The following is a 20,596-nucleotide window of genomic DNA, read 5'->3' as shown; positions in this document are numbered from 1 at the left end:
CAGACTGTCACACTGTGTGAGATGCTCAGACTGTCACACTGTGTGTGTGTGTGACACGCAGACTGTCACACTGTGTGAGATGCTCAGACTAACACTGTGTGTGTGTGACACTCAGACTGTCACACTGTGTGAGATGCTCAGACACGCTGTGTAAAGCTCTCTGTGTGTGTGACACCCTCAGGCACAGCCTGTGTCCCTGTGTGTGTGTGACACCCCCAATCAGGGTGAACAGCCCCCAGGTCTGCGTGTGTGACCCTCAGTCACAGCCAGCAGCCACGTCTGGTGTGAGACCCCCTCAGCCACAGCCCTGGGCTCCATGAAGGACCCCAAACCACACCCTGTGTGTGTGATACCCCTAAACCCCAGCCTGCTGCCTCATGGCTGTGATGATGGCCTGAAACCCTGTGTGGGTGACACACCCTGACACACTGAAGCACAGCCTGGGGGCCAGAGTGTGTCACAACACCCTAGGGTACAACCTGTGGCCTCACAGGCAGGCGAGACCCCCTGACACACACCCTGCAGCCCCGTGTGTGCCCTAAAACACAACCCACAGCTTGGTGTGTTTATGGCTCTGGCACAACCCTCTGTGATGTGGCCAATGACCCCGAGACATGGGGGTGTCCCCATGAGGGTGATAGATGCTCTTAAAGCACATCTTGTGACCTTGTGTGTGTGTTTGTGAGGGAGCACATCCTGCAGCCCCACGGGGGATTGAGGAGGAGGGTGAGACACCCCTAAAACTCATCCTGATGCCTTGTGGGGGATGCCAAACAACCCCAGCACTCATCCTGATGCCAAGGGGGGTTCCCGACACCCCAGCACTCCTCTTGCTGTCACTGCACAGGAACAGAGGGCCTACAACCTGCAGTCACCCTTGTGTGAGAGAAACCCCACTCCTTCAAGTATAACTGTGCCCCCCACAACTGGAGAAGTTGAGGTTCACCTGGTCTTGTTTGTGTGTGTGAGAGAAAGTTGCTTCCACCCCCAATCCACACCTGGTAATCAGCAGGAGGGGGTGTTGAAATGCTTATCTGTGTGATAAAACACCTGGCAGCCTGAAAGGATGAGGGAGGGTGTCCAGGATTTACACCTGTGTGGGACAACTCCCCGTCCCAACACACACCCCACAGCCAACGAGGGGCAGCCATGGATCACCTCCAGGGTGCCAGCTCTCCCCCAGCACCCTTTCCCATGGGCTGAGGGTTGGTGTGGGAAGGAGAGACTCCCAGAAACACACCCTGGCTTACTGGGGTGGGGTCACCTATTTATGAGACACCCCCCCTCTTTTCACAACATGCCCAGGAGGGAGGAGGGTACAGTGATACTGCTGTCTCAGGGACACCTGGATGGGCAGGGAGCTGGTACCTGCACCTCTGTCACCTCTGTGTGTGCCATGTCCCCTCTGTGTGTACAGTGTCCCCCCCCCACACATATCAGAGCCAGGCCAGGGTGCTGCTCTGTGCCCACGGCCCAGGTACACCCTAGAGAATCACGGAATCACTTAGGTTGGAAAAGACCTCCAAGACCATCGGGTCCCCACCTTGCCACCCAGCCCAGAGCACTGAGTGCCATGTCCAGTCCTTCCTTAAACACCTCCAGGGATGGGGACTCCACCACCTCCCTGGGCAGCCCCTTCCAACGTCTGACCACCCTTTCTGTGAGGAAATTCTGCCTGATGTCCAACCTGGCACAGCTTGAGGCCGTTTCCCCTTGTCCTGTCCCTGTTCCCTGGGAGCAGAGCCCAAACCCCCACCTGGCTGCCCCCTCCTGTCAGGGACTTGTGCAGAGCCACAAGGTCCCCCCTGAGCCTCCTTTGCTCCAGCCTGAGCCCCTTTCCCAGCTCCCTCAGCCGCTCCTGGGGCTCCAGCCCCTTCCCAGCTCTGTTCCCTTCCCTGGACACGCTCCAGCTCCTCAGTGTCTTGTTCTGAGGAACCCAAAACTGTCCCCAGGACTGGAGGTGCCTCAGCAGTGCCAGCAGAGGGGACAGTCACCACCCTGGTCCTGTGGCCACACTGTGGCTGGTACAAGCAGGGTGCCCCAGGCCTTCTTGCCCACCTGGGCACACTCTGGCTCATGTTCAACCAGCACCTCCAGATCCTGTTCCACAGGGCAGTTTTCCAGCCTGGAGCAGTCCATGGGGTTGTTGTGACCAACAGCCTGACAGCAGCTGTAGCTGTGCACTGATTGTACCCCCAGCCCCACCTTCCCACACCTGCACACCTTTTCTAGGGTAAGAACAGGGGAAAGGGGATGACTGGATGTCACCTCTGCCTGTGAATTACCCTGTGCTGGCCTATGGTGGATGGTAGGGTTTTACCCCACCTAAATAGACAGCTAAGGTGTGTGTGAGTGTCATTCTTGTGCCCTCACCCCTAAAAGTCTGTGTGTATGATTCTCCTGAATTTTCAGCAAAACCCCTCTCACAGCCCCACTGGCAGTTGTGGGGGAAAAAAAACCAGGGTACAGAGCATGTGTTCCCTAATTCCCCCTTCTCCCACACATCCTGCTTGTCTCCATCCTACAGTCTGCAGCGACAAGAGGACTTCTGTGCATTGCATGGTGTTGGGTGTCCAAAAAAAGGCTTGTGCTCCACCTCCTACATTCGCTTTCAGCCGGGGAATCCTGTTAATGGAGTGTGTTAAAACCCAGAGAGGCCAGATTGAGTTCAGGCTGGAAGGGGAGGTGAAGCTTTTAAAAATGTTCACTGCTGGCGTGGTGTTTCCCTGAGTCATTAAAATCCTGCTGAAATGCTGCACATGGACCCTTGGATGCATCAGCAGCGCTTTTCAATCCTAAAAGCTCCAAGAACATTCAACCGAAGGAGCTCTCTGCATGCTTCTTGTACCTTTTCAAATGGAGAAAGAGAGGGAAAAGAGAAGAGACAAACAAGGAACAAGCAAGAAGCCAGGGGGGGAGGCTGTGCCAGGGTGTTTGGCCCCATTGTTTTAGCAACAGGGACATGATCTGTTTGTTTAACCTATCTTTTGCATTCCTAATGAGCTGCACAAGGTAACCTCACCCTGAAGCCTTGTCCCAGATTTTCTGCACAGTGGGGAAGAAGGGAATGTTAGTTACGTTGCAGATTGATTTTTTTAGACACAGATTGTAGGATTCTCACTTTTTATCCCCATTTCCATCAACGCCAGCGTGATTTCACCATCTTTCCTCCTTTGACAAGTGTTTCACCCTTCATGTCATCCTACTCAAATTCTTCCTCCTTTTGCTCCTTGTCTGAGATCAAGGGAAGATTTTCCAAATGAACAAGGGGTGCTCCGAATGTTCTTTACCTATCTTATGTATTCTTTCAGAGCATCGAATGGTTTGGGCTGGAAGGAACCTTAAAGCTCATCCAGTCCCACCCCTGCCATGGGCAAGGACACCTCCCAGTAGCCCAGGCTGCTCCAAGCCCTGTCCAACCTGGCCTTGGACACTGCCAGGGATCCAGGGGCAGCCACAGCTTCTCTGGGCACCCTGTGCCAGGGCCTCCCCACCCTCCCAGCCAGGAATTCCCAATTCCCAATCTCCCATCCATCCCTGCCCTCTGGCACTGGGAAGCCATTCCCTGTATTCTCTCCCTCCATCCCTTGTCCCCAGTCCCTCTGCAGCTCTCCTGGAGCCCCTTTAGGCCCTGGCAGGGGCTCTGAGCTCTTCCTGGAGCCTTCTCTTCTCCAGACTGGACAACCTTAGACTTAACTGAGTACTAGATCTTCATCATCATCATCATCATCATCATCATCAAGCTGAACCACAGCACAGAGAGTTTTGATGTGACTGTTCTTCCTTGGAGACCTTCGGGGACACATGGCCTCAAAACCAGTTTATTAAAGGCAAAATAAAGGGAACTCCATGGCCTGGAGCCCATCCTGAAGGATTTCTGATGGATTTTGTGAGGTCTTTTCTGGGGTGGGCTGGTATGGATGATGTTGGAAGCTCAGACTTCTCTCATTTGAGCTCAAAAATGGACTATTTCCCCATTTTTACTGCTGGCAGCTCCGAGCTCACAGATGTGGAGGAGCTTGAAACTTTCTGGCATGACATAGGACTCAGGTTCCATCAGCACAGAGTTACATGAAATGAAAAATAAGGCCAAAACTATAAACTTCATTTACCATCAGTGGAGGAAAGTTTCCTTGCAGCAGAATAAATGCGGAAATCTTAAAGCCAAGTTACCTTTGTTTTGAAAAATCATTTATGGAGCACTGTGAATTTCCATAGAGGTCCCTTCCAACTCAGGATATTCTATCCAATGATTAAGAGTGGTGGGTAGCATTAATACAGTTGGGAATTATCTGGGAAAGAGGTAAGGAGGTCCTTGAGGAGCTCCTAAGGATCTCCCTTTGTCCAAGAGGAAAAGCAGCGAGAGTGTGTGTAACTGAAAGAATAATGCACTGCAGATCTCTGAATATCCACCAATTTTAATGTTACTTTAAAAAAAAAAGTGTATACAAGGAATGGGCTCCTCCCTGCAGGGATTTAAAATCCACGTGGACGTGGCACGTGAGGACACGGCTCAGTGGTGGCCTTGGCAGTGCTGGGGGAGAGGTTGGACTCTGATCCCAGAGGCCTTTTCCAGCCTTAATGATTCCATGATTCTGAACTCATTTTACCACATTCTTTTAATTTTTCCTCATCCCAGCACTTTGTTTACAAATAAACTGCTCCGACCAGTGCAATTTCAAGTAGTGAAAGTATTTACAGTTTGGAAACTCTCTCGTGATGTGATCATCTTTTATTTTCTTGCAGTTCCTGCATGAATAGCACAAGCGCAAGTGCTTGCAAGAGCCCATTAGAAGCAGCCTTTATTCATTGATGAATCCTTTATTTCCAAGCCACTTTAAGATCTTTCCACTAGCTATTTTTAAACCATTTGTTATGCACTCACATTGATTTTATCTATTTTTTTCCCCCTCAAATCAGGGTATTGCACAGCACTGAGACAACACCATTCCTGCTAACGACTATGCTTGTGATTTTGTTAAAGAACAAGATGAAGTTTGTTCTGTGACAGGAACCATTTGCCATGAAAACTGCTGATTGCTGTTCCATTGCATCCCCACTCTCCATCTCCTTCTTAGCTGGTACAAACCACTTCATCATACCTGGGTCAGGAGCGATGCTGGACGAGCCAGCCTGAAACTGTGTGGATTTACCTTAGTCACACTCTTCAAATATTGAATCAGTGCTGTTTTTCTTCTTGGAAACAGTCTCCTGGGCTGTTTATAAACTCTCACATTCCCACCTGGTGGGAGAACAGCCCTCTGAAGAGCCAGCTCTGCAAATGATGACACACATGTCCTCTGGACTCGCTGGCTTTAAAATGTTAGTTGTGCTTTTGATGTTCTTTTTTAAGTTGCTTGGGTAGGAAGCATTTCATCATCGTTATATAACGTGGAAATGGCATTCAACTTTGTCCCAAATACAGGCAGAAAATATTTATCAAACACTTCTGCTTGTTTTGTTTTGTCTCACAGTTATCCAAACATATTTGGATGCACAGAGAGTATTGGTAACTGGGCTCTGCTAAAATATTGTTCATCAAATTAAGCAGGGTTCCAAAAAAATCTTTGCATGCAACATGGTCCTTTCTGTACATGGAACATTAACTGTGTGGCTGGTTTGGAAGGGATGTTGGTCAACTGGTTTAAAATTCCCTGCTGTCAGACACGTGAGGCTTGTCTGTTTATATTTTTCTTTGCCTTGAACACCAGCACTATTGGCACAGTTCCTATGCCAAGGTCCAAGTGCCTTTTGCTGGATCTGAAATGTTCTCCCAAAGCCACAGATCCACATTCCTTTACCCCTGCTGCAAGCAGCAGCAGAATATCCCCCTCGCTCTAAAAGACAAGGATTAGGGGACAAGGAGAGGGTCATTCCTGGGATATCAGATCCTGTCTCTCTCAGTGCAGCTTTGTTCAACTGCACAGGCTTTTTCTTCCTTCTTTCCCTGCCCCCCCCCCCCATTGTTCCAAGGCAAACAAAGGAAGAAATCAATGATCCCTGACAGAAATATTTACCCTTTCAGGCTTTGATCTGGTGAAATCCTGGTGTTAAGAGTTCACCTTTGTGCAGGTGAGGCTCATGGAAAGCCAGACACAGAGAGATTCCTGGCAAAGGAAGGGCTGAACTGGAGCTGTGCTGCTGATGCGGGCTCAGCCACCACTCTGGGCTCCTCCTTACCTCACTCTGGATCTCCAGGGTTGTGGATTTTGTCCTTGAAGTAAGGTAACCTGGGCAACATGACAAAGTTGATGGCATAAAGGCAGTTTTGGACCCTGAGCCTGGAAAATAATATTGTCAGAGAGATGTGGGGCGTGAATCATTGCTCCCTCTTTTTCTAAAAAGATGGCCCTGCACTGTCCCTCTGGAAAGAAGGGGGCAAAGATTTGAAAGGTATAAAAGCATCAAATGTGGGGGCTGTGCTCAATCTTCTGTCCAAGACGCTTTCAGCATTTTTCTGAGGATTGCTACAGAAAAGTTAGTTGCAGGGTAGGCTGCTGGCTAAAATACCTCTCCCATAAAATGCAGTTGCCCTCCAGATGCATCCTGCACCACAGAGTCACAGAATCCCAGACTGGTTCAGGTTGGAAGGGACCACTGGAAATCACCTGGTCCAAGCCCCCAGTTCAAGCAGGGCCCCCAGAGCCTCTTACTCAGGATTGTGTCCAGGTGGCTCTTGGATATCTCCAATGAGGGAGACTCCAGACCCTCTCTAGGCAATCTGTTCAGTGCTTGGTCACTGCACAATAAAATTCTTCCTCATATTCAGGTGGAATTTTCTGTGCTCCATTCTGTGCCCTCTGCCTCTTGTCCTGTTGTTCAGCACCACCAAGAAGAGCCTGGTCCCTCTCCAATCCCCTCCTTCAGACACTTAAAGCCCTTCAAACCCAGGTACTTCCCTACTTCTCCTCACAGAGCACTGACGTGTTCCATGTCCAAGGATGCCAACAGCTGCTCTGTGAACACACTGCCCCTTGAATGATGCCATCTCATTCCTGAGATATGTCCCTTCCTTCCAAACTGCTCTTCCAAGAGAGCTTTGTCATGTGTCTCTTGGCTCTGGATTGGAGCAGTTGCCAGTGTTAGAGGGGTTGTTATCACTGATTTATTTCCCTTGCAGGAGATGGTGAATAGCTGGATGAAAATAATGAAGAAAAGGTGGTTCTGGTGTTTTCAATCAGTTGAAACAGGATGCAGAAATTCCTCAAAGCTTCACTTTCTTCAGGTCTTTCATTTAGCCAAAGCCCTTAAATAGAATCTGAGAGTAACCATTTTTTTTTGTTTGTTTGGTTTAGTTTTGGTATTATTATTTCCAGGGGAGATACTGAGAGTGTGAGCACAAAGCGGGCAAATAATGAATGTTGTATGTGCAAGAACAATAAATGAAGCTGACACAGATATTTTTAGGGACAAAGAGACAGGTGTTGTGTAACGTTCTGGACAGTGTTGCCTGTGGACTTGACAGGAGCAAGGTTGGAAACAAGGACTCTGTATTCTCGCTGTGCCAACCACTAAGCCAGGAGACAAAACACTGAGATCCTCCAAAGGAAACCATCACAGAACTTTGGGAAAACGGGAAGCTGGCTCCTTTCTGTAGGTGCTGAAGTAAAGAATGAGAGGTCACTGTCTCTCCCACACACGTTGCTTGTTGGGCATCTGAAAGGACACAACACACACAGCAAGAGCTGGAAGCACCACAAGGAAAAACAAAACCCCTTTTATTCTGCACAAAACCCTCTGTCTGACAGGTGGCTGAGAAGCCAAGAACAAGATGTGGTTACAAGTTGTGAAAAGCTCCTGCACACAGAGATGAAAAAGGAACAAACTAAAATTACTCCCTCATTTCCTTGGGAGAGGCTTGGAAATCACAGGGCCAGGGTGAGGAGGGTTTCACGTGGATGTGGGGCTGTGCCAGAGTTCACAGCTGAGGATCTTCAGAGTGGGGTCAGGTGAGGAAAAATGACATTTTAATGCCCTCAGGGCCAGAGTCACAAGACCTGGAGGGTTACACACAAATGCTTTGTCTCATAGTAACACCCAAAAGCAGTGCTGGAGTCGCAGGACCCTGGGAACACTTGTCACTAAAAGTTACTTCGAGGTCACTGTCAGAGTGATCATGTGTGAAATCCTGGATTTGCTGCCCCTGGTGTGAGAATTTCCATTGATTTCAGCAGGGTTAAAAATTCACCTGCCCTCTGGGGTTCATCCTTTCCCTTCCCAAACGTTTATTATCGATCCCAATCCACTGGATGTATTTCTGGCTCAAACTTGCCATGACTGTTATGCACAAGAAACCTTAAGAGATGTTAAATGTATTAGCCAGCCCTCGTGGTACACTCAGTTCTGGGAAAGCATGGCAGCAATCCTCAGCATTCCATCCTTGATGGAAGCACTGAGGGAAATGTCTCAGAGCATAAGACCAGCACTGGAAATACTCACATAAAGCCAGGTATGACATAAATACCAACTGAAATAGCCCCTGATTGAGAAGACCTTTAAGCCTGCATGAATCTGCAGAGATGAAGATGTTACAGTCTCTGAGAGGTGTCCCCTGACAGCAGGTGAGTGACCGGGGATCGCCTGACACTGTCACGCTGCCCTGAGGGAACGGCCTCGTGGCTCGTGGTTTAGGAGGTAGAGTGGGACCTTTTCTGCCTGTGGCTGCAGTGTGTCACTGTGCAGGAGGGTTGTGCAGCCAAAGCCACCGTGCTGTCGTCTGTCCAGAGCTGCTGGACGGTCAGGTGGTGGCTGGGACCACATTCCAGCTGTAAGTATTTCACTCGTTACATGGAAGTGCTTCCATCAAAAGCCTCCAACTGCTACAGGACACTCCAGTTTTGCTCTTTGATGAATATCCCAGCTACTTTGTTCTGCCTCCAGTGCCAATTTATTCACTTCTCCACTGTTAAAAGGTCCCCCCTTTTATATCATAGCTAGAAGATGGATTGAGCTGTAGTTTTGAGAGGGACTGAAGGCCAACTGTTCCTTCAGCCAGGCCAGTGGGGCAGGCAGGAGATCTCCTTTCTATTTATAGTGGAAGTTCTATTTTAGCAAGTAGTGAAGAGCCTGGCAAGGAAAGTCAGGAGAGGCGAGCTCCTTCCAGTTAAAAATCTTATTTAGCTTTCACATTTTCCAAGATCCTCTGGGCTGAATCGAGGCAGTCTGTGCTGATATGGTACAGAGGGATCAAAAAGGAAAAAAAAAAAAAAAAAGAGAGAGAAAGAACAAGCATCTGATGTGGAAAATCTTCCTGTGGTAGAATATCTGACTCTGGTAGGAAACCTGACTGTGGTGGAAAACTTCCAAGGACTTGGATTATGGAAAAGGCCACTTGAGGAGATTTCCTCCCTGTTTCTTTGCGGAGGCAGACAATCATCTAACCATGGAACAAACCTTTTGCTTCCCATCAATTTGCATTCACTTCCATCCAAGTACAGTCCCCAGATTTCCCATTTATATAATGGGTAGTGACATACAAGAGTATTTCCAGCACCTCTTGTCTGAGTGCCAGGGATGGGGACACGAGTGGCCACTCAGAGGACTGAGTTCCTCCTGCTTCTGGGCTAGCATAAATGCAGCAACCAAAACCTTTCAGAGTATTTTCCGTTTTTTAGTGGGTTGAATCATACCCCAAAGTATCCCAAAGACTTCCAAGGAAAGGCTGGTTGTTTATTTAAGTCCCAGGTCACAGTAGCCCTCTCCCCCCAGGGGCCATGTATGAGTTAGAAGCTTGCAGTCCTGTGCATCATGTTTGTGCAGCAGGGTGGATCTGCAAACCAGTGTCGTCTTTAATGATCATTTCCCTGCTCCCCAAAGAGGTGCTTGCTCTGGAAAACAGGCACCTGCCCTCTCAGATTGGCTCAGAGCAGGTGTGGAATTTCGGGTGGGTGAGGGAGGAGCACGTATTTGGTGTCACTCTCACTGCATCTGATTTCACGCCCTGATCTGAGGGTTTGTTTGTGCCACAGGACTTTATCACTGGGTTGTCACCTGGGATTTGTGTTTCAGGAGGGAGGTTCTGGTAACACAGTGCCACATCCAAAGCTGGTGTCAGCAATGCCATCAGCCTGATGAGCAGCACGGCAATGACAGGCTTAGTGAAGTGAACATCCTTATCCAGGCCATGGTGTCCTGTGCCTTGCTCTCTTTTCACACTGACTTGAAGTCAGCAGTTGCTGATGGGGGGAGAATAAAACCAAATTACATTGTGTATTCCAACCCCTCCTGGCCTGAGTGGGCAGCCACGATCACAGGCTGTGGCTTGGGGAGGTAAAGCCCAGTCAGACAAGGTGGATGTGCTGCAGTTAGAGCTCTGTGGGCAGAGAAAACCCCGAGCAGAGGGGCTGTTTGTCCATCATTTTCTGTTCTGGTCCTCAAGAAACTGGAGAGAAGATTGGCCAGAGGGCAGGGTTGGATGGGATATCGGGAAGGAATTCCTCCCTGTGAAGAGGGTTGAGATCAGGGCCTGACACAGGTTGCCCAGAAAAGCTGTGGCTGCCCCAGCCCTGGAAGTGTTCCAGGCCAGATTGGATGGGGCTTGGAGCAACCTGGGATAGTGGAAGGTGTCCCTGTCCAGGCTTTAAGGTCCCTTCCAACCCAACCCATTCTTAAATTCTATGATTGCTACTAGGCTTGTAAGGTTTTTTAGTTCTCCATTGATTCCATATGCTTCCCTTCTCTCCTTTCTCAAGGCCTAGGCAAAGCCAGCCAAGAATCCACATTTTGCAACTGCTGTAATTTTTGTAACTGTTTTGGATGCTGGAAAAGCAATACCCCAGGAAAGAGGCCAAAGCTAGCAAAAATGTGTCAGGTTTCGGGGCTGCTGATAAGACGGGACAAGGATCTGTTTCCCTGGCAGCCAAATCATAAATGACAGTAGAAATCAAGCAGTGATTTCTATTTTTATTCATCTTTTCTCTTTACTTTACCTTGCTTTCACCAAATCTTTTTGTAGAAAGAAAGGAAGAGCCTATTGCAAGTACTGCCAGGGGAAAGGCAGGGATCTGGGCTTTTTCCATGGATCCTCTGTCAGTTACACGAGGAAACAGAGATACTGCAAACACATTATCCCTCCTCCTTTATTCTTCACTTCATGGAAAACACTGGTGCAAAAGGCCTTTGACAAGTAATTTTTCCTCATTTTCTTGAGCTCAAGCTCATTTATTCCATCCAAATGAAACACTATGCTTAGGGAAAACATCCCTCTGCCTTGTGACTTTCTCCAACGGCCGTGCTGCCTCCCTTTCCCTCACATCCAGCTTTTTCTCTTTATGTGGCCTGTGGCTGCTTCAGCTTAAGGATGTGCCAGGCAACAAAATCCATCTCTGTGTCTGTGCTCAGCATCAACCAAACTCTCCCCCCACAGCTCTGCTCCTCCTGGTTTTGGGGGTGGCCTCATCCTCTGACAAGAAGCTCATCCCCTCTGGGGTCACTCCATCAGCTCAGTTTGAAAACATTTTGCTCGCAGCAGACAGGAGAAGCTCCTTGTTACCACCTGGTGCCTGTAGGAAATCAGCTGCTAGTGTTTGAGTGGAAAGATCCTTTGACTTGAGATGAATCCATTAGTGAGCTTCTCTGAGGGTTTGATTCAGTCAAGGAAGCAGCAGCCTCTCCAGGAGCTTCTGTGTGCTCTTGCTTTATTTTATTTTACTCCGTTGTTGGTACCTGAGGCACCTCTGGCACCCTGAAGAGAGAATCACAGAGTCCTGGAAGTAAAGAATCATAAAACCACAGAATCACAGACCCACAGAATGGTGTGAGTTTGAATTGACCTTAAAATCCACCTCATTCCCACCCCCTGCCATGGGCAGGGACACCTTCTACTACCCCAGGTTGCTCCAAGCCCCATCCAACCTGGCCTGGAACACTTCCAGGGACAGGAAGATGGCATGGGGTTTTTTCTCTCACCTTCATCCAAGCTTGCTGTGGGTTTCTCTCCACCCACACTGCAAAAGTCAGAGCCGGCCCTTTGCAGCCATCCCCCATCTAGTGCCCTGGAGGCACGAAACGGGTGGAGGAAGGATTGCCCCACAAGCACCCAGCCCTCTCCCCTGCTGGAGGAAGGATTGCCCCACAAGCACCCAGCCCTCTCCCTGCCTTCACTCCTGGAGGAAGAAGGGCTCCTCTGGGAGCTGGCAGGCACCAAGCTGGTCCTTGGAGCCAGGGGACAAGCAGGACAGGGAAATGCAAGGAGCAAACACAGCCACCATGGAAACAAACCCCTTGATGCTGCAGAGCAGCACAGACCACCCAAACCATCTCCATACAGCCCCCTCGTCCTTAAACCCAGAGCAACCCAGAGCAACAACTACAAAGATGTCTCAAGGCAGTAAATTTTGGAAATTCAATTTCTTTCTGGGTTGGTTTCAGCCTGGAGTAACCATCCTTTAAGGTCTGAAATGGCTTTTGTGTCAAATTTGATTTGTACAGATGACGTTTATTTATCTCAGATCATCCTTTCCCCCTTTTTTGGCAACAACATAGCTAGTGATCCAGAAATACCTGCTCAAATTATAACATACCTAGGATGTTCAGGAGGCTTTAATAGCTCTTAATAAATATGATTATGGATGATTTAAAGGCCTTAACCAAGACAGAAATCACTGGCCTCGGTGTGGTGCCAAACAGAGAAGTGCAACCATGTTTGCTCCCCAAAATGTGCAAACTCCGAGGATAAACTGAAAAATCAAGAAAAAAGAAGTGTTTAAACATATTGGCAGAGAGCAAAGTGAAACACTGAATGATCAAATGGTCTGTGGGAGGCCACATGGGGCTCTAGCAGAGTCTGGATGTGAATCCAGATCAGAAGGTATCCCCAAGCCAAATAACAGCTGCTCCCTCTCTCACATCTGCCTTCAGGGCCCCTCTTAGAGAAGGATTAGGGAAAAACCACCATGGTGAAAACACCACTGCAAGAAAGGGCTCAGGGAAAGGGCTCGTGTCTCCTGCAGCCCTGCTCCTGCCCTGTCCTCTCCCCTCTTGGCAGCTGGAGAACATTAATGCTGGGGAGGGAGGAGATTGATGCACAGACCTTCCAACCACCTCAGGCTGGAAGTTTGGTTGGTTTTGGTTGGAACTGTGTCCATGCTCCACAAAAAGCAAACTCAGACATGTGTCAGTACAGCTGAGCTGGCTGCACTTCCATGGTAGATAAATACGGATTGGTAAAAAGGTGCCAACTGTTAAATAACTGCCATAGGAGTCCATTGCCTTGCCTTGCCTTCCCCTTCCCCTTCCCCTTTCCCCTTCCCTTTCCCCTTCCCCTCTTTTCTGCAGCAAGACCATCCCAAGCATTTGGAACCCATCTGCAGCGACTGCACACCCAACGTTGTCCAAAAGGATGTGATGGAAGGATCAGAGATTTAAACTTCCTGTCCCCTGTGGCTCCTTACAAGAGTCATTAAAAGCAGGCTTTTCAAACTCATCCTTTGATGATGAGACACTGCTTCTTTTCCCATCCAATCTCCACATTTTTCATTTCCAGATCTGCCCTTTGGCAGAAAGAACTGCTCATGGAAAGACAGTCCTGCATCACTGTTGGTAAAATGCTGATTTTTGTCATGCCATGCAGTTGCTGTGAAACAGGAAATATCACAGCCTTTAAAAATCCATATAGAAATTGCAGTAGCAGGGCTAATTATAAAAAATTGTCACTTATCTGGGCCTCACACACAAAATCTGTGCTTTTTAGATGTGCCTTTTGTCTCTGCGGGAGTCTGACTCTTTAAACGCAAGAAAGGAAATATATAAACAATTAGAACCCTTGTTTTTGTGGAGTTTTTTTCCTAAAATAATCCATCCTAAAGACATCATGTACACCATAAAATAATGAGAAATACATTATGGTCCTGAGGAATTGGACCTGCATCTGAATCCTTCCTCTGCAAAGGCCACATAGCCTAATTTCAGCGCAAAAATTGGAATTTATTGAAGGTCAATGACCACAGGTAGAAATTATTTTATTAGGCAACGTTCATCAGATTGAGGCTGGTCTAATCAAAGGTGTGAGGAGCTGGCTTTGGCTCTGCTTGGCAGCGCAGAGCCTGTTAATCCAAGTGCCACAGGTGCTGAAACATTCCTTCATATGGCATGAGCCAAGCCCTGCAGGCTGCCAAGAGCTGCCTCTGAAATTCATGGGAACTGGGAGTGTGTGGCACCTGGCAAGACCCAGCTTGCTGTAAAACCTCTTTGGAAAGGAAGGGAATTGCATCCCAGGGCCTGGTGCAGTAAACTCGGCCAGCACGAGCCGGCACCGGGATCATGGTGTAGGGAAGCTCATAAACCAGCATGGGGAGTGTGCAACTTGAGTATTTACAGGCTGGAATTTCATTCAGACAGCCCTGATCACAGGGCTCGCTCTTCCATGGGTTTACAATAAAATCTTGGGTCACGTCTCAGTGAAGCTTATTTTGCCCAGAGGAAGGAGGAGATTCCCCACCACTGGTGCTGAAAAACATCAGCTCCATTGCTCAACCCTGCTGGGAAACAGGCAGAGGTTCCCAGCAGCTACTGAGCCAGTGCCCAGACTTGGCATTGACTTGGAGAGTGCTGCAAGAGGGTTGAACTTGGTTAAACCTTCACACCAAGTCCAGACTGAGAATGGAAAAAGGCAGATTTTCCCTCTGCCACCTGTTTAAGCTCCAAAGTCAAGACGCACAAAGCCAAACATGCTGATGAGATGTGTACCCATATATTCCCCCTGTGCTGGCACTGCTGAGGCACCTCCAACCCTGGGGACAGTTTTGGGCTCCTCAGAACAAGACACTGAGGGGCTGGAGCGTGTCTGGAGAAGGGAACGGAGCTGGGAAGGGTCTGAAGCACCAGGAGTGGCTGAGGGAGCTGGGAAAGGGGCTCAGGCTGGAGCAAAGGAGGCTCAGGGGGGACCTTGTGGCTCTGCACAAGTCCCTGACAGGAGGGGGCAGCCGGGGGGGTCGGGCTCTGCTGCCAGGGAACAGGGACAGGAGGAGAGGGAACGGCCTCAAGCTGTGCCAGGGGAGGTTTAGATTCAATATTAGGAAAAATTTCTTCGTGGAAGGGGTTGTCCAGCCCTGGCACAGCTGCCCAAAGCAGTGGAGTCCCCATCCCTGGAGGAATTTAAAAGCCCTGTCGATGTGGCTCCTGGGGACATGGATCAGTGGTGGCCTTGGCAGTGCTGGGGGAATAGGTGGACTCAATGATCTTAGAGGGCTTTTCCAACCTCAATGATTTCATGATTTCATCTTCCAAGAGGTTCCTCAGAGCTCTCCAGCCCCTCAGCTCTGCAGGAGGGTAGCTCAGAAACTGCTGGAGCTGTTGTAGTGGCTGGAAATCACCCAGGGAGGATGAGGTCTCATGGCCAAGACCAACGGCAGAGCAACAAAACCCCAAAGGGCAGAAACGCCCTGCAGAATGTTTTTGCTGATATTTTGTGTTTCGAAGGTCATCCCTGCAGGTATTTTCCTGAAGCCAAATTCACTGGTGCTGCCATGAGGGTTTTTTCAGCCATTCCTGCGGCAAACCTTGCTTACCTGGCAGCTGACCTCATTTCTTACTGGTGATTCTTATCTCTGAGTTGAGCAAAGCACATGAAATATGCTTTCATCTGCTCGGGAAGCAGGTAAGAAGGATAAGAAGAGATAAGGAACTGGTTGGCCAGTGTGAGATGCAAAGGAGATTACAGGAACTTTGTATCAGTCCTGCACAAACAATGAGGTGGCTGATGGAGCCTGTGATCAGCAATGATCAGGGCTCACCCCAGAATTATCTGGTGCACCTGATGTGCATTTTCATGACACTAAGTCTCTGCCTTTTTTTTTTTTTTGGTGTATGTTTTGATTATACACAAACTACCAAAATAAAATCAACAAAAAAGACCCCATTATCTGCCCTACTCCAGCCCCCATGAGCCGGACACTGAAATTCCGTAGAACCATAGAATGTCCTGACTTGGAAGGGACACACAAGGATCATCGAGTCCAACTCTTGGCCCTGCACAGGACACCCCAAGTGCCACACCACGTGCCTGAGAGCATTGTCAAAATGCTCCTGGAGCTCTGGCAGACTTGGGGCTGTGTCCACTTCCCTGGGGAGCCTGTTCAGTGCCCAGCCATCCTGTGTGTGAAGAAATTTGACCTAATTCTGAAGACATGTAACCCAGTCTAGCTCTCCAGAGCATTAGAAGTCAGTTTAAGTGACCTCTTCTCTCCTTACACGTTTACTGCCCTATTTCAGCCAGTAGGTCCCATTAATTTTATTGTTTTCAGATCCCAGTTTTACAGGGGAGAATGTTTGGATTTTATTGTTATCATATCCTGTGAAGGTTTGACCCAAACCCTACCCTAAACAAGAACACTGTATAAAAAGAAAGTGGCTTTTTCTGATCCGAGGACCTTGCGCAACAAGCCACGAACATTTTGTAACAACAGCTGGTCCAGGGGTCCTGCCAGGACATGATCCTGGCTTGGCTTTTGGGAAGGAATTCCTGGCTGGGAGGGTGGGGAGGCCCTGGCACAGGGTGCCCAGAGCAACTGTGGCTGCCCCTGGATCCCTGGAAGTGTCCAAGGCCAGGTTGGACGGGGCTTGGAGCAGCCTGGGATGGTGGAAGGTGTCCCTGCCCATGGCATGGCATGGAATGGAATGAGACGGGATTTAAAGGTTCCTTCCATTCCAAGCCATTCTGTGATCCATGACAAGGGAGCAGAGTACCACGTGGTGTTTACTCACACTAGGTAATTTCTGGACCAGAGCAGCTTTGGGAACGTGCCTTGCTTTATGCCCAGAGCAGCTGTAGGTCCTGCTGACACTCTGAGTCACACTAAACAAGGCTGGAAAAAAAATCTTGGTCCTGCTGCAAACCCAGCCAAACTCCCATCATCTTCCCCGGAGCCAGGATGTTATCCTGGGACTCTCCGTACCGCAAACTGTTCCATGCAGATGCACCTCTGATCTTCTTCAAAGCTCCGCTGGTTTCCAGGGGCTGCAGATGGCTCTGGGATCTGCTGCTGGAGCAGGGCTGGAGCAAGTTCTCAGAGGAAGGAGCCAACAAACAGCAACTCCAGCTCGGAGGGGCTGCTGTGGCTGCCCACTGGCTTTGCAGATCCTACATCCCTCCAGAGCTTCCCTGCCTGGACAGTTGGCAAGATGGGATCCATCGGGAATCAGGAGAAGACAGCAGCAAAGTTCAAACCTGAGCATGTTGCTGAACACTGCTTGAAATTCCCTGGAGATTTCAAGGATGATGAGGGATGTTAAACACCTCCCTCCCTTGAAGTCCACCTTTTCCAAACATCACTATTTTCCACAGAATGGGAAACAAAGTATCCTCTCTAATGTGTGGTGAAAAGGCCAAATCCACTGTGATTTGGAAATATAATGCTTCCGACCAGGACTTTTCTGGGGAAAACATTTCCCAGAAATTTTTGACGTTACCAATCTTGGAAAAGTACTGCTTGAGCCATAAACGGTGGTATCAGAGGAAAAAAAATTAGGAAGATGTCTTGTATGACCACGAGATGGCAGCTGGAGCCTGGGAAGTCCTCTGCAGACTTATTTTTCCAGTAGCTCCTATGGAAAGCCAAGTCATTTGCCAACCCAATCCACATTTGTGAATATGCACCTGCACCGTGTTGGCTTTGAACATTTTGCGTGTGCACTCCGAGCTCCAGAATATCTGATTACTCCTTTCATTTCCCTGCTCCTCTGAGCCTTCCTCAATTAGTCAGTATCAAATAAATGGTTTTTAGCAACGTAATCCCTGTTGATATGAAAACAGCAGCACATCTGGTCTAACACCACTGTTAGGATCCAGCCTGCTCCGACACCTAATTCAACAGAGACCCAGAGCCAGATGCTCTGCCAGCCTTGTGCCACGATGAATCCTGTCTGCAATTTCTTCTGGAGCTGGACTTTAAATGGCTGATTGTGTGTGGTGTTCATCAATGATTGTGCTTCATTCCACAGGAGACCACATGTCAGCAGCAGTTTAAGCAGGCTCTTGGATGTCCTTCATCCCTTCAATGCAATTTGCTTGGCCTCAGGCTCTGCAAAGCTCTGGTGAAGATGCCCCCACCAGGATCTGGGAGAGGATTCACAAGCAGTTGAACAACACACCTTGATGAAGGCAGTGTGAGCCTTGTTGAGATCCTCACAGGGACCAGAGAAACATGAACTGGAAAGTGGTGCTTTAGGGCAGAAATTAATTTTCCTGGAAGAAGGAAGGAATGATCACTTACGTAGATGGATTTTAAGACTGTGGAAGAAGCACATGTGGTGGTCAAGGTAGTAGTTTGGAAATCCTGCTGTGAAGCCACTGGGTTTGGAGCCAGCCTACATGAGAAGTATCAATGCACTTGGCTGCTTTCCCCAGAAGTGACAGCTTGGTACCCTCCATCCCCACCTTTCCCAGCTTTTCTGCATATGCCAGTGCGGCACAGGAGTTCTGCCCTTTGCACAGTGAACAACATTCTAAAATCTCCATATTTCTGCCTGTGGGAGATCTTCACGTGGTGTTCACCCACCACTGCCCATCTTCACTCCCTTCCAGCTCTGTAATTCCCTGTTGAGCTGGTGTTCTCCCAGCCGGGGAGTTGATAATCATGACAAAAGCTGAGAAATTTCTCAACTGAGCCAGGTAGCAGCACCTTCTATTTCAGAACCACCTTAAAGAACAAAGGAAAATGGTATTCAGTTTGTAATCCTTGCTCTTGTGCTGGTTGACACAACTGGAGCTAGAGGAACATGGAAAAATTCACCACATCCCAAGCTAGGACAGACTCAACCCCTAAAGCCTGGTGCCCCCCAAGATGACCACATTGCCCGTGAGATCTCCTGCTAGAAGAAAACATCCCTGCTCCTCTCCCCCCTTGCTTTCACACACCATGAGGAGATATTGTCTAGGAACTCTCATGTTTCTTGCAGCAGCAGGAGGGACTTCTTGGCAATTGTGAGGTGGTAGGAAGGAGCTGCAGTGGGAACACCGAGCAGAACAAGGAAGAAATTGTTACGGGCCCTGGAAAAAGGTGAAGAAACATCACAATGATTTCTGCACTTCTTGAACAGTTTGGTTTGTGGGACGGGAGCTGCCACTGCTTCGGGTGAATTTTAGTGAGCTTTCCTCTTTCCTAAGGGCGTAAGCTGATTTTATAGGACAGGAGAACACAGCCAGATCAGAGCTGTTCACTTCCTTTTTCCCTGACCCATTGTGAGTTATTTACAAAGGTTTAGACCAAGTTAAAGCAAAGATGAATTTCTGAGCCTTCAAGTTAATATTTTGCAGCTGCTTTTCTAAGGCCTGATCCAAGGACCAGCAACGTTACCAGGCACCTTCCCTCTGACATCACGGGGCATTGGGATGGGATTTATGCATTTGGGAGAGGTTTTCTAATAACTTATTTAAACAGTGGAGAGAGCAGCAGTGATTCAAGTCAGGCTGAGGGTTCAAGATTAGAGATCAAGAGGTGTGCCAAGACCTGTGGGTTTGCGTGTAGTTTGGAAATGGGGCACTAACCTTGGGAAGGGTACAGTCCTCATGAGGAAGGGACAATTCACGCCCCACTCTCCACTCATCTTCTAGGCTTTTGTAACCCAATGGCATCCCCTTGTTGTCCCTGGGGCTCTGTGGACTCTTAGGAGCCAGATCACAGAATCATGGGATGGTTTGAGTTGGAAGGGACCTTAAAGATGATTCATTCCAACCCTCTGCCATGGGCAGGGACACCTTCCACTGTCCCAGGTTGCTCCAACCTAGCCTGGTACACTTCCAGGGATGGGGCAGCAACAGCTTGTCTGGGCAATCTGTGCCAGGACCTCACCACCGCAGGGAAGAATTTCTTCTTAATCAGGTCTCACACTGAGGGATTCACACTGTTCCTGTCCCATTGCTTTTGGAGCATTGTCTATAACCATCAAGTTAACTGCCTGTCTTGGGGTGACTTTATGATGTGTATCCCATATCGCTGCACTATGCCCAGAAATTCATTTTTATGCCTTTTTATGCCTTTAAACTGAGCCTGAGAGGGGGAAGGAAAAACTGAGCAAAACTTTTTTCAAAGCAGTTTGCAGCTTGTTCAAGGTCACACAGAGATAGAGACTTTTTTCCAGCTGCAGCAGGGGAGGGAGGAAGCACCCGGCTTGCGGTTGCCCAGTCAGCTTTTGGCCAGTTGTTCAGCTTCTTCTTCTCCAGAGAGAGACTGAGAGTTGAACTTTTTTCCTTCCCTGGAATTTCGGATTTTCTCCTTTTTCTGCTGGACTGCTTCAATATCAGAGCACATTGGGAGGACTTTCCACTGGGCACAGAGGGCCTGGCCCTGGGCCAAGCCCCAGCTCTGAGGAGACCAAAGGGAGGACTCTGACACTTTCCCAGGTGTTTTCTCCACAGCGAGAGATTTTTATTATTTAGCATTATTTTCCTTTTCCCATGTGTTTGTTAAATAAATGGTTTTTATCTCTTTCACTTTCCTTTGAGGAAAATTTATTTTTTCCAGAACCTGGTGGGGGAGGGGTGGTGACCTGCCTTCTCTCAGAGGATGTATTTCTAAATTTGGCCAAACTGGTACACTGCCCATGGATGCAGACAAACTTCAGCTTCTGGAAATGGTTCACCTGTGCAATGGGATGCACT

This window comes from Corvus kubaryi, unplaced genomic scaffold, assembly GCF_017639235.1.
Source record: "Corvus kubaryi isolate FWS band 111438036 unplaced genomic scaffold, C.kubaryi_AGA036_p1.0 66, whole genome shotgun sequence".
Classification (NCBI taxonomy): Eukaryota; Metazoa; Chordata; class Aves; order Passeriformes; family Corvidae; genus Corvus; species Corvus kubaryi.
The sequence above is the reverse complement of the archived record's forward strand: the minus strand, read 5'-3'. Positions refer to the sequence as shown.